Source organism: Carcharodon carcharias, chromosome 5, assembly GCF_017639515.1.
Source record: "Carcharodon carcharias isolate sCarCar2 chromosome 5, sCarCar2.pri, whole genome shotgun sequence".
NCBI classification, from domain to species: Eukaryota; Metazoa; Chordata; class Chondrichthyes; order Lamniformes; family Lamnidae; genus Carcharodon; species Carcharodon carcharias.
The window spans coordinates 35,534,651-35,548,153 of NC_054471.1; the positions used below are offsets into that span (position 1 = coordinate 35,534,651).

Sequence of the window (13,503 nt, forward strand, 5' to 3'; positions counted from 1 at the left end):
TATGATATTGAATTATGGTAGTTTCTCTCTTTTCACATTTGACAAGATTCCTTCAATGCGCAGAGGCAGTATGTTCATTTTCAGTCCATACTACCTGGTATTTTGCTGAGGACAATGCCATAAATAATTTTTAAAGGATAATGGTCACCTCATTTTAGTGTAATGCTTTCCGAAGTATTCAGTATTGGGTTTCATGTTGTGTTTACTCTACTGTAAAAGTGAGAATAGGGTCTGAGATTCTTCTTATTGCACGTTTCCACTCTAACTGGTGTTATTCAGTCCCCTGAGACAAAAGGACAATAAGAAGCCAGTCTATTCCAGGTACAGTAGCATGGCTATTCCAGCTGGGCCGCGATCCCAACATCGGCTTCAATTCTGAGTTAGTGGTACATCAGTTGCGAGCTTCCCAGAGGTGGCCAATTAAGAAGCTGCCTGCAGGATCAGCATCCAATTAAGGATGACCAATGGACCAAAAAACAACAGGCCCAAAAGGAGGGCCCATACCAATGTCCAATCCAGTAGCCGCACTGGGAGGGTTGGCTGCTGTTGAGATAGGCAGGAGAGCATGGAGGCACCTCAGAGGAGAATGCAAGAGGAGGACCTCGGGACAGGCAGTCAGTAGCACCTATAGGCGAGTGCAGGAGGAGGACCCTGAGACAGGCAGTCAGCAGCACCTGGAGAGTGGACCTGTCTGAGAAGGGCAGCAGCTGATAAAAACCAGCGGCAGAGAGGGAGACCCAGCACATGGAGAGTGGACCTGCTTGAGAAGGGCAGCAGTAGTGGAAGATAAAAACCGGCGGCAAGGGCCCCTTCAACCTATTTCTACTTGTCAGAGCCGAAGTGTGACATCAAAGGAAAACAGGTGGGTGATTGGTGGGTATCTCTTCCGTGTCTCTTTTGATTGGCCAAGCGGTTTAAATCAGGAGATGTTATTACAGCTGAAGAGTACAGTTAAGAAACCAAAACAAAAATTGCTGGAAAAACTCAGCAGGTCTGACAGCATCTGTGGAGAGAAAGACAGAGTTAACGTTTCGTGTCTGTATGGCTCTTCTTCAGAACTGAAGAAACTCACTTTTTAAATTAATTAATTAAATAGAATAGAGATGGCAGGACAGGAGATGTCTTGCAGCTGTAGTGTGTTGGTGCTGGTGGAAACCGGTGCGATCCACGGTGACCACATCTGCAGCAAGTGTTGGCTGCTTGAGGAACTTCAGCTCAGGGTTGATGAGCTGGAGTCCAAGCTGCGGACACTGCGATACATCAGGGAGGGGGAGAGTTACCTGGACATTGTATTTCAGGAGACGGTCACACCCCTTAGATTAGTTGCATCAAACGTGAACCGTGGTCAGGGACAGGAGGGTGTGACTGCGAGTGAGGCAGGTATGGGAATCCAGAATTTAGCTTTGGAGGAGTTTCAGCCAGTCGCCTTGTCCAGTAGGTACGAGGTTCTTGCTTCCAGTGTGGACGAGGGCACAGACGGCAGGGAGGATGAGTGAATCGACCACAGCACTGTGGTACAAAGCGCCATTCAAGTGTGGAGGGAGAAAAGAGAAATGTAGTAGTAATAAGGAATAGCATAGTTAGGGGAATAGATACTGTTCTCTGCAACAAAGACAGATTCCCGAAGGCTGTGTTGCTGCCTGGCACCAAGATTAAGCACATCTCTTCTGGGCTGGAGAGGAACTTGGAATGGGAGGGGAAAGATCCAGTTGTCATGGTCCACATAGGTACCAACGACATAGGTAGCACTAGGAAAGAGGTTCTGCTGAGGGACTACGAACAGCTCAGGGCTAAATTAAAAAAGCAGAATGGCCTACTCCTGCTGCTACTTCTTATGTTCGTAAGATGCACGCTGCCTCTGAAGAATTATGAAATGATAAAAATTAAGTTTAGCTACAGCTGTCAGGCCATCATTGTGAAAGGGGTGTCCTTGTGGCCTGTTACTACCCTTGGTTCCTGCTCACCTGCTCTGTTTGGTTCCACCAGAACCACTCGGCTCCAGAACTCATTGCAGCCTTCATCCAAGCATGGACAAAAGAGTTGAATTATGGAGGTGAGGTACGAGTAACAGCCCATGACATCAAGATAGCATTTTACTGAGTTTGGCAGAAAAGAGCTCAAATAAAAGTAAAGGATCAGAGGCAGACTTTTCACTAGCTGGTGTCATACCTAGCACAAAGGAAGATGGTGTCGTTATATGTCAGTCTTCTCAGTCCCATGACATTGTTGTAGTTCCTTAGGGCAGTGTCATTGGTCCAACCGTATTCAGCTGCTTCATCCTACGGGCAGAAGTTGGGGAGTTTGCTGATGATTGCATTGTGTTCAGTTCCATCTGCAATTCCTCAGGTAGTAAAGCATTTTTACCCACATACTGCAAAACCTGGGCTTCTTTCAGGCTTGGACTGATAAGGTGTAAGTAACATTTGTGCGATACAAGTCCTAGGCAATGACATTTCCAGCAAGAGTCTTACAACTTCTCCATGACATTCAATGACATTACCGATATTGAATCCCCCAGTATTAAAACCTGTGAGTTACCATTGATCAGATACTTAACTGGACTAAGCACATAAAGACTGGCTGCAAGAGCAGGTCAGTGGTTGGGCTTTCTGAGGAGACTGACCCACCTCCTGATTCCCCAGAGCTTTCCAACCACCTCCCCGACACAAGTCAGGAATATGCTGGAATAGTCTGCATTTGCCTGGATGAGTGCACCTGCAACAACATGAAGCTTGAAACCACTCTGGATAAATTAGCCCATTCACCACCTGAAATATTCACTCCCTCCAACAGCAATGCACCAAGGCTGCAATGAGTACACTCCCCAAGGTGTACTGCTGCAGCTCACCAAGAATTCTTTGACAGCTCCTCCCAAACCTGTAACTGCTATCTCCTCGAAGGATATGGAAGCAACCCCATGGGAATGCCACCACTTGCAAGTTTCCATCCAAGCCACAATCCTGACTTGGAAATATATCACCATTTCTCCATCATCACTTGGTCAGAATCTTGGTACTCCCTACCTCATAACACTGTTGGAGCACCATCACCACACAGGCTGCAGAGATACAAGAAGGCGGCCTCCACGACTTTCTCAAGGACAGTTAGGGATGGGAATTAATTCTGGCCTAGCTAGTGATACCCACATCCCATAAGTAAATAAAGAGGAAAGCCCACTTGAGGTTATAAAACAATACTGGCAAATCTTAGGAATGGATCACTGCCCATCTTTAGCTGAAAGTCAAGGTAAGAAATGGACCAGAGGAAGAAAATGTAGGAAAAAAAATCAATCTTTGAAGCATTTTAAATAGGTTACATCCAATTTCCTTTCTGCAACTACTAATAGCACAATAAACCTGAATATTGTGCCTAGAATTATGACATTTCAACTTGTGTTATGTTTCTAAGTTATGAGCATTTCAAAGTAATTCATACCTATTTGCATAATCTTGTGCTAGAAGTTAGGAATGCCTCAATATAAATTTGAGTGAAGTGAATGGTCCAAAAAAGGCAGTAGAATAATTAATTATTGCTATCTAAAATGTAATCTGCTACTAGAAAGAGAAGGAGCTTGTTATGAAATTGTAGCAGATGCTCACATACATACAGTACTTAACACAAATGTGTTTGGTTTATATTTGCATCATCTTGTCTTTTTGTTCTGACTTTTTCTTTGTCGCAACATTTATAATGGGTCAAATCCAGGCACTGATCAGCTACACAGCCCAAATGTCCTTGGATGCTATATTATAACTGTTACATTCAATGTTTTCTAATTTCAGGTAGCAAATACAAAGATTCTGTACAATATCACAGCTCCACACTCATGGTGGAAAATTTGCCCACTCAAAGGAATGCCTGTGGTTTTCCCATGATTATCAGAATTGACATTCTGACAAATATTTTTGAGAGCAAAACTAAAAATCTGGACTTGTTTGTTTTTTTTGGTTTAGCAAAATTAAATATATGAAACATTCCAAAGGCAAACGTTCCAAAGACAAATTTCGATCTGCTGCCTTTGGTCTTGAAGGCCAATTTTCCAGTGATGGCAAAACTACTCAGTCAAAAATATTTTTAGATTTTTGTTTTATTTAATCTGAAGCACAATGTTGGTACTTCAAAAACATTGTTAAAAGACAAATTCAATTCTGTGCCAGTTGGCACCAAACTCCAGGTAGCACTCCATTTAGAACAGGGGTTCCCAAACTCTGGGCCAAAAAGCAGAGGGTGGAGGTGGAAGGAGGGATGATTACTGCATATGGGTGGGGGAGAAAAGAGGGTCTAATTACAACGTATGTGGGTGGGGCAGAATGGCTGATTACTATGTGCAGGTAGGGAAAGGGAGAGGGACTGATGACTGTGGGTGTGGAAGGGAGAGGGACTGTTTGCTGTGTGTGTGGAAGGGAGAGGGGCTAAATTGCAGTGTGTGCAGGGGAGAGAGGGGCTGATTGATTGCTTGTGTGCGGGGGGAAGAGGGGCTGATTGTTGTGCATGTGTGGGGAGAGGGGCTGATTGCTGTTTGTGCAGGGGGAGAGGTGCTGATTGCTGTGTATGCGTGGGGAGAGGGGATGATTGTTGTGTGCGCTGGAGGTGAGGGGCTGATTGCTGTTTGTGCAGGGGGAGAGGTGCTGATTGCTGTGTATGCGTGGGGAGAGGGGATGATTGTTGTGTGCGCTGGAGGTGAGGGGCTGATTTCTGTGTATGCGTGGGGAGAGGGGATGATTGTTGTGTGCGCTGGAGGTGAGGGGCTGATTGCTGTGTATGCGTGGGGAGAGGGGATGATTGTTGTGTGCGCTGGAGGTGAGGGGCTGATTGCTGTTTGTGCAGGGGGAGAGGTGCTGATTGCTGTGTATGCGTGGGGAGAGGGGATGATTGTTGTGTGCGCTGGAGGTGAGGGGCTGATTGCTGTGTGTGCTGGGAGGAGAGGGGCTGATTGATTGCTTATGCGGGGGGAGAGGGGCTGATTGCTTATGTGCGGGGGGAGCGGGGCTGATTGCTGTGTGTGTGGGGGGGAGAGGGGCTGATTGCTTTGTCCGCCGGGGAAGACGGACTGAATCCTGTGTGTGGGGAGAGCGGTGCTGATTGCTTGTGGGCAGGGGAAGCAGGGCTGATTGCTGTGTGCATGGAGGGAAGCGGGGCTGATGGCTGTGTGCGCGGAGGGGACAGTGGCCGGCTGCTGTGTGAGCAGGGGGCAAGGGGCTGGCTGCTGTGTGAGCGGAGGGAGAGGGGCTGATTGCTGTGTGTGCGGGGAGAGCGGGGCTGATTGCTCTGTGCACAGGGGCAGAGGTGCTGATTGCTGTATGTAAAGGGGGAGAGGGGCTGATTGCTGTGTGCAGGGGGATAGGGGCTGATTACATCCATTGTGTGCGGAGGGGGAGTGGGGCTGATTAATGTTGTGTGTGGAAGGGGAGAGGGCCTGATGACGTTGTGTGTTCTTATGGAATGGAAAGGGTCTGATTGTTTTTTTGTAGAAGGGAGAGGAGCTGATTAGTGTGTGTGTGGGGGGGTGGAAGGGAGAGGGGCTGATTAGTGTGTGTGTTTGGAAGGGTGAGTGGCTCTGGGCATCCTGGTACCTGAATACAAAAAGTTAGTTTGCAGGCACAGCAAGTGATCAGAATGCAAATGAAATGTTGTCCTTTATTGGATGGGGAGTGTAATATAAAAGTAGGGATATTTTGCTACAGTTGTACAGGGTGTTGATGAGCCCACTTGCACAGTTTTAGTCTCCTTATTTAAGAAAGAATGTAAAATCGTTAGAACTCTCTTCCCCAGAGAGCAGTGGAGATGGAGTCACTGAATATTTTTAAGCCAGAGGTAGGTAGATTCTTACTAACAAGGTAGTCAAATATTATCGGGTAGATGGGAATGTGGAATGCAGTCACAATTAGGTCAGCCATGATATTATTGAATGGAGGAGCAGGCTCAGGGGGTTGATTGGGCCTACTCCTCCTCCTAATTTGTATTTTCTTCCTGGGGTGGGGCTGGTGTGTGAGGAGCATAATTTCACCAGCATCCCGCATCCCCTGAAAAATTCAGCCCAGGGAGTACTTTACGTTGAAATTGCTGCACATGCACACTCATTCACCTTCTCTTTTAATGTTTACGGTGTATTTTTAGCATCAAAGTGGAATTGATATCTGACAATAAAGCAGAAAATGCTGGAGCAACTAAGGCAGCATCTGTGGAGAGAAAAAGGTAGGATTAGCATTTCACGTTGATGACCTTTGTCTAACTAGGGGTGTCATCAACATGAAATTTTAACCCTACCTCCCTCTCTCCTACCTGACCTGCTGAGGGTTTTCAGCGTTATCTGTTCTCATTTCAGATTTCCTTCATTACTTGAATGGAAAAAAGTTGCAGGGCTATGGTGATAGAGCAGGGGAGTGGGTTGGTTAATTCTATCAAAGATTCATCGTGGATACCTTTTGGGCTATGTCATTCTATTTGTACTATTTTGTTTTCTGACTTTGAGACCTAGTTTACAAACAAATTAAACTTTTAAAAATAATAACAGAAAATGCTGGAAATGCTCAGTTTGTCTGGCAGCATCTGTGGAGAGAAAAACAGGCTTAACATTTCCAATCTCTGACCTAACATCAGTACTTTTTTTATTAAATGCCTAAGCCTCTTTATTTCACGAAAATTCCCTTACATGCTGTTTCTGCAATGTTTTGTTCCAGACAACTTTAATTGAAACTTTTATTTGTTGATGAGAAATAATTGATTCAGAAACATGTGATTCAGACCCATACATACATCTCTAACTGCACAAACAGAATGACTACATTAGTACATTTTATGTTTATCAGCCAGGTTCAGTTGGTAGCGAACTTGCCTTTGAATTACAAGGTTCAAGGTTCAAGTCCTGCTCTAGGGCTTGAACAGAAAAATTAAGGTTGACACTCTGGTACAGTACTGAGGGTCCATTGTATGGTCAGAGGTTATGTCTTCCAGATGAGACATTAAACCGAAGCCCCATCTGCCTGCTCAAATGGATGTAAAAGATCCTGTGGCACAATTTTGAAGAAGACCCAGGGGAGTTCTCACCAGTGCCCGAACTGGTATTTATCCCTCAATCAGCATCACAAAACATTGCTCATTATCAAGTTGCTGTTTGTGCGAACTTGCTGAGCACAAATTCACTGCCATATTTCCAACATTACAACAATCACTGCACTTCAAAAGTACTTAATTGGTTGTAAAACCCTTTGGGACACCTGGTTGTCATGAAAGTTTTTTATATTCATTCATGAGATGTGGGCATCGCTGGCTAGGCCAGCATTTATTGCCAATCACTAATTGCCCCTTGTTCAGAGGGCATTTAAGACTCAACCACATTGCTGTGGTTCTGGAGTTACATGTAGGCCAGACCAGGTAAGGATGGCAGATTTCCTACCCTAAAGGACATATAAGTGCTATATAAATGCAAGTCTTTTATTTTTTATGCAAAATTTGCTACTTCATAGTTACCATCAGTTTTTAGCTTACAGTTTATCAGTTTGTCAGATATCTGTGGCTTCTTCACTGCCATAAAGACCATTTATGGCCCAACTGCTCAAGGGCCAGCTCCTCTGATGCCAAAGGATGGGGGAAGATATGACCAAGTCAACGCCCGCTGGGGAGAGCGTTCTGAAGACCTTTTCACACGAGTCAATTGATGATGAGAGTGTCTTCAACTCCATCCCACAACACCCAGTTAGAGACGAGCTCTGAACTCCAGCAACGCCTATGGAAGTGATGGAAGCTATCACGCAAAGGAAGAGCAACAAAGCAACAGGAGGTGATGGAATCTGCACTTAAATCTTTAAGCATGGAAGAGAGGGACTAACATTACAGCTTCATGCCCTTATCCTACAGATCTGGAATGAAGGGGAAGTCCCAAATTATCTCAAGGATGCCATATTTGTGATAGTCTTCAAGAAGGGGACAAATCCAACTGTGGAAATTAGAGGCATCCCTCTGTTTTGCATTTCAGGGAAGATCATTAAAAGACTCCTTCTGAATCGACTTATTACACTTGCTGAAGAACTACTCCCCGAAACACTCTGTGGGTTTAGGCCATCAAGAGGCACGGTTGATATGATTTTTACAGTTCGTCAATTACAAGAAAATGTGAGCAATATCCACCTCTCTACATAGCATTCTTTGACTTGACAAATGTCTTTGACTCTGTAAATAGTGAGGCACTCTGGAAGATTCTGCCGAAGTATGGATGTCCTCCAAAATATTACCGTCCTTTGCCTGCTTCATGATGATATGCGAGCAGTGATCCTTAACAATGGATCCATTACAGACCCTTTAGAGGTTAAGACAGGAGTCAAACAAAGTTGTGTCATCGTTCCAATTCTCTTTTTTTCGATCTTGCTTGCTGCCATGCTCCGTCTGACTGGAGACAGCCTCCCTGCTGGAGCGCAACTTACCTATCAAATGGATGGTAAACTATTTAATCTCAGACGACTTCAATCAAAAACTAAGACCACTCCGACCTCTGTCATTGAACTCCAAAACGCTGATGATGCTGCAGTAAGTGCTGTGTCAGAAGTGGATCTCTGGAGAATCGTCGGCATATTTACTGAGACATATGAGAAGATGGGACTTACACTCAAAATTCAGAAGACCAATTTAGCTTCAAATGTACACATCTCAGCCCCACTGATTAGGATTCATGTTGAGTGCCTGGGAAATGTGGAATACTTCCAGTACCTTGGAAGTTATCTTTCACGCAAGGTTGATATTGATGCAAAAATACAGCATTGCCTGAAATCTGTTGGAGCAGCCTTTGGCCATTTGAGGAAGCAAATGTTTGAAGATTGCAACATCAAAACTGAAACCAAGCTCTTGCCTCTACCATGTGGTGATGATCCCTTCTTTGCTATATGGGGCTGAAACAAGGACACTGTATAGGAGGCACCTCAAAGCATTGGATTCATACCATTAATGCTGCCTGTGGAAGATCTTGCATATTAAGTGGGAGGATTGACACACCAACACCAGTGTCCTATCACAAGAAGGCACCTCAAGCATCGAGGCTATAATCATCCTCCATCAGCTTCATTGGGTTGATTATATGGTTTGGATCTCAGATACCAGGCTCCCAATGCAGGTCTTCTTCTCCCAGCTCAGAGCAGACATGCCAGAGGAGGACAGAAGAAGCGATTCAAGGGTTTGCTGATATCCAACATGAAGAAATGCAACATTGACATCAACTCCTGGGAGACCATCACCTTGGACTGAACCAGATGGTAGCAAGGTCTGTGGGGAAGAATCGTAGCGTTTTGATACAACAACAACAAAATTAAGAGGAAAAGCGGAAGTGGCGAAAAGAACATGCCATGACCTGAACTGATGATACGCGACCAGACATCCCACATGACAACAAATGCCCTATGTGCCATAAAGTCTGCAGATCCTGAATTGGCCTCATCAGCCATCTTCAGACTCATGGAAGACAATCATCCTCACTAATGAGGGATAGCAAATAATAATGTGTCAGTTTTAACTAGATAAGTTTCACATACAAATAAAATGTTAGTGATTTTCATTAGCCATGTGAATAATCACCCTGCCAACTTAACTGTCTCGATGTATGTAGTTTACTATAAACTCGATTGCCAAAGAAATGAACAACCCCATCCTGTGCACTTTGATCATCCATTAATATTCCCTAAATGTAATACAAAGAAGCAATTATATCTGCACTAAAAATATCTTGGTAGAGACATAATTAAACCGAATATGGTTTGCCATAATTACTGCTTGTTTTGTCACCAGCATAGTAAGAGATTACAACATTGAGGGGTGCATAAAATAATATACTTTGGCCTGGATTTAGTGAGGTTTTTATACCTGGTTTTGGGAGAGAGTGAGCTCAAAATGGAAGGCATAAGTATAATGCAAGATCACCAACACTGAAAGTGATGATCGCAAGTTTCCTCCAGAAGTCATGTTGGCTGGAGGAATTGCCTGTCCAATTGAGTTTGCCAGTATTTAAATAAAAAAAATAATATATCTAAATGCCCAATTTCATGAATTGGGACACCTGTTCGCCGTCCCAATTGACTTTTATCAACATTATTCATCCAAGTGATTCAATCCAATTTATTCAATTCAGTTGAATCAGCATAGGGTCTTCTCAATTATTCTCATTCTAACTGGAGGATGTTGAGCAACCTTATGTGAGTGGTCACATATCTTGAAAAGGTTCCTGCATCTAGGCACCAATAATGTTTTTTTTATTTGTTCACTGAATGTGGGTAATGCTGGCTGGGCCAGCATTTATTGCCCTTCACTTACTGCCCATTCCAAATTGACTTGCGAAGGTGGTGGTGGTGAGCCATCTTCTTGAACCGCTGCTGTACGTGTGGTGTACGTAAACCCACAGTGCTGTTAGGATATGTGTACTGGGTTTTGATCCAGCTACTGAAGGAATGGTGATATAGTTCCAAGTCAGGAATAGTGCGTGGCTTGGAGGAAAATTTGAAGATAGAGGTGTTCCCATGCATCAGCTGCTTTTGTCCTTCTAGGTGATAGAGGTCACAGGTTTGGAATGTTCTTTTGAAGAATCCTACGTGAGTTGCTGCTACTGTGCGTCGGTGGTGGAGGGACTGAATGTTGAAGGTGGTCCATGGGGTGCCAGTCAAGTGGACTGCTTTGTCCTGGATAATGTCAAGCTTCTTGAGTATTGTTGGAGCTGCACTCATCCAGCAAGTGGGGAGTATTCCATCGCACTCCTGACTTGTGCCTTGTAGATGATGGACCAGCTTTGGGGAGTCAGGAGGTGAGTTACTTTCTGCATAATTCCCAGCCTCTTACTTGCTCTTAGAGCCACAGTATTTATATGGGCTGGTGCAGTTCAGTTTCTGGTCAAAGGTTGCATCACTGGAAGGGAGCTTAACTATGAGGCTAGGTTCAGCACAGATTGGACAGTTGAGTAGAGCTATGTACTATCTGTGGTAATGTATCTCATCTGGAAAGCAAGACCTACAATTTCTTGGGTCACTGTTATATGGATACAAATATGAGGATGTGATGTGTCAGTTGTGCAGAACTTTGGACAGACTCCATCTGCAATACCACACGCGGGTTTAGGCATCTGACCTCAAGAAAGATATATTAGCCTCAGATGCAGAGCAGAGTCATTAAAATGATACCAGGAATTAATGGGTTAAATTATGAGAACAAATTGCATAAACTTGCATTGAATTACTGAGAGTTTGGAAGACTGAGGAGTGAACTAATTGGGATTAAGGGATTTGATTGGGTGTATACAAAGCAACTGAGGAATCCAGAACAGCAGGGCATAATATAACTGTCATTTAGGAGTGAAATCAGGAAGCATCTTTTCACATAATGGGTAGTGGGAATTTGGAACACTGTCTCTCAAGAAGGTACTGTCCATTGAAATTATCAAGACTAGGTTCCATGGATATTTGTTTGATATAAGGGTATCAAAGAATATGGAGCAAAGTTGTGTAAATGGAATTGAGGTACTGATCAGCCATGATCTAACTGTCTGGCTGAACAGACTCGAGGTTCTCAATGACTTTCTCTTGTTCTTACGTTCCAATGAGTAAGGAAATTGAATTTTATTTGCAACATGGAAGCACAAAATGTAGTCTTCAGGCAAGTAACTGAACCTCTGAACGCTTGATTCCTGTCTCATGGTGGGCGAAATAGAGTTGTGCTGCATGAGAGGTGTTTGCAAAGAGGATGATTCTGTTTGCTACTCCAGGGTTTCCCCCATAGGACAGCTATACGGTATAAATGATAAGGAGGGGACGTAGATAGACGGTTTAGCTGACCATGACTAATATTGTATGTGCATGTTGGCTGCAGCTATTCTTGCCAGGCCAGGTGTCTTCTGGGAACAGTAGCATAGTGGTTGTCCAGAGATGTGAGTTCAGTTTCCACCATGGCAGATGGTTTCCTAAATTAGCTAATTAAATGAATCGGAAATAAAAAAAATATTAGCAGTAATGAGACCATAATACTCTCAGATTGTTGTAAAAAACCATCTGGTTCACTGATGTTCATCAGGGAAGGAAATCTTATCCAGTATGGCTTATATTGGACTTCAGACCCACAGCAATGTGGTTGATCCTTAACTGCCCTCTGAAAAGGCCTAGCAAGCTGCTCAGTATTCAAGAAGGCAACTCACCACCACCTTCTCGAGGGCAATAAATACTATCCTTCCTAGTGACGGCCACAATCCATGAATGAGTAAAAAAAATGCAGTTAATCAGCTCTTGCAGGTAAACAATCTCTCTGGAATCCCTTCTTTCACCAAGTACCACCTACAACACAAAGTTGGAACTTCCTGCACCATAAAACACTAGAACCAGAATTTCACATGATGTGCTAAATGTACAGAGTTCTACTGTTACTTGCCAGACCAGTTTCTTTTTGATTAGTGATCCTCAAGATCTTGTTTTTAGTTTCAACTGGTTTCCTAATTTAGTTAGTTAAATGAATCAGAAATTTAAAAAATAGTATCAGCAATGAGCCCATAACACTCACAGCTTGTTGTAAAAACGCATCTGGTTCGCTGATGTCCCTTAGGGAAGGAAATCTACCAGTATGGCTTAGAGAAGGACTCCAGACCCACAGCAATGTAGTTGACCCTTAACTGCCCTCTAAAAAGGCCTAGCAAGCTGCTCAGGGCGGATACCTCCTTCAATTCAAATACCAACGATAGAGATATTTTACCACATTAGCTGTACATGGTCCAAAATGGTTACTTGTCACTGGTGTGTGTGGAGGTTGAGCTTTTAGTCAAATGGGTTATTTATGTTGATGTTTTTGATCTTAAAGTCTGTCATAGTTCTTCCAAGTTGGCTAAGGATTGATTTAACCAAAACAGTTATTTTAGTTATGAATCTGACACTCTAATATCAGTAATCCAGTTTTTGTTGTGGTTGGTCTGAAAGTAATCCATTCAGATGTATAGCAGTCATGCTGACTGCCATGAAATACAACCCTGGGCAATTCTTGATTCAGTTTTCTGAGCCCCCTTTTACCTGACATTTAAAAGTTACACTAGTATCACTGTGACTTTGTAATACTTTAGTTGTTGGCTCATTTTGTCCATGCCTAAATCAAATATGGAGTGTTCCTGATCTCATTATTTCAGAATATTAACAAAGTTATTCATATTGCTTATGTATAACCTTTCTTACCTGTTTGTTTCATCCAAAAATTTCCATGTTGCTCATCATTTCTGAACCTAGAAGTCAAGACAGCTTCGGTCAAAGGAGCTCCGTGGCCAGTCATTCATAGCTGCTCAATTTTTTCCCCTCCTTGTGTGAAAGTACTAGAGTAGGTTTTCTGGTTCACGAGTGTGGCAAGAGTGCCCGGCTGACATGTTAAAAACTCTGGGGTCAGTTGGAAAGCTCCAGGAATAAAAAATGTCTTGATTTGACATTTGTCTATTGTGTAAAGAATATTGGGATGCTTACAGGATTAAAATGCCTGTAATAGCTTGGAAGAGTCAGCATGATAATTTGA

At 43.5% G+C, this 13,503-nt stretch overlaps 1 protein-coding gene across 5 annotated transcripts in view; it reads left to right on the forward strand.

Annotated features, from left to right (window-relative positions):
• Window positions 1-13,503, forward strand: part of babam2 (BRISC and BRCA1 A complex member 2) — a 199,180-nt gene that overhangs the window by 121,756 nt on the left and 63,921 nt on the right. The gene's annotated exons all lie outside the window — the stretch shown is intronic.